Source organism: Arachis ipaensis, chromosome B02 (assembly GCF_000816755.2).
Source record: "Arachis ipaensis cultivar K30076 chromosome B02, Araip1.1, whole genome shotgun sequence".
Lineage (NCBI taxonomy): Eukaryota > Viridiplantae > Streptophyta > Magnoliopsida > Fabales > Fabaceae > Arachis > Arachis ipaensis.
This window is the reverse complement of record NC_029786.2, coordinates 7,146,014-7,147,450: the sequence shown is the minus strand read 5'-3', so window position 1 is coordinate 7,147,450 and position 1,437 is coordinate 7,146,014.

Genomic DNA, 1,437 nt, shown 5'->3' with positions numbered 1-1,437 from the left:
TAATAACTCTAATAACTCTACCATGCACACAATTACCTCAAATTTTTTACTTTGAACATAATGAAATCTAATATCATTGTAATAATTAAAAGACAGTATCATTATAATAGTTAGGGCTCACACAACTTAAACAAAACCAATTAAAAGAAATACAGAAACCAACTGAAAATCCTAGAAAGAAAAATAAGAATCACTGCAAATTCAGAAGAAAAATTAGGTATATTCATTTATTTAATTTAGTGATATCTTATATTTTATTAATTTTTAATTTACTTTTTTATAGTCCAAATGAGTTTTTGAATATAATTATATAATTTTTACGTTAAAATTTTTTGCCGCCTTCAAAAGTTTCCTTCAAATTCCGCCACTGACGTACACTCTATTAAACTTTAATTTGACTATATATATATTGCTATTTGCTTACGTTTCCCATTTTTATCTTCATGATGCAAAATGCTATAGTCCTAATTTCTTAATATATATGAAAATCACACACACCCCCAACGTATACTCAGTCTCTATTATTAGTGGTATACGAGGGTTTCATTTGAAGGCGAAAAAAAAAACACGTTATAAAAGATCACATAAAAATGAAGTACATAAATAATAAATATCTGATTTTCTGGTTGAAATGAATGGAAATAAATGTTATCCGATTTTGCATGACCAAAAAGTTGTGTCACTAAGTTATTGTCCTTACAAAATGTCAAGGGTCATGTTTTATTATTAAGAAGTTTGTTTGATTTGTTTCCTTTTATTGGTTGGACCCAGCTTTTTAATTCTCCAAGAGTCAAATTTCATGAACCTTGCATTTGGTATTTGATTTGCATGTGACTACCCGAAGTGATGGATTGAACTGCAAAAATGGTTAAACAAGTGATGAGCCTGAATTTCCTCCATATATATGCAATAACTTTATCAAAACTTGGAACTAAAAAAAGGTGAATACCATAATTTTTTAAAAGACTACCAGATTTTTAAGAAAAAAATTATCCATTTTAATCTCTAATACTTAACTTCCTGAGGTTGGTTAATTTTTCTGTCAACTATCTCTCTCCAAAATATACTTATGTAGAGTAAATCCCCGTAATGGTTTCCGAGATTGACGCCGTGCATTAAAATCGTCCCTGAGATTCCAATTGCACTAATTACGTTCCTGAGATTGAAAAAATTGCACCATAGTAATTCCTGTCCCGTTTTTCATTAACGACGCGCTGACGTTGTTTGATGACGTGGACATTTGGTGACATGTGTCACCTCATGATTTAGCCACGTGTAATGGTATGATGACGTGGATGAGTATGCCACGTGTCACAGTGCTATTTTGCCACATGTCAGATTATGCCACGTGTCGCAATGCTATTTGTCCACATGTCATTCATTATGTCATCATTACATGTGCACCAAATTGGTCCTTTACTTTGCATCAAATGACTC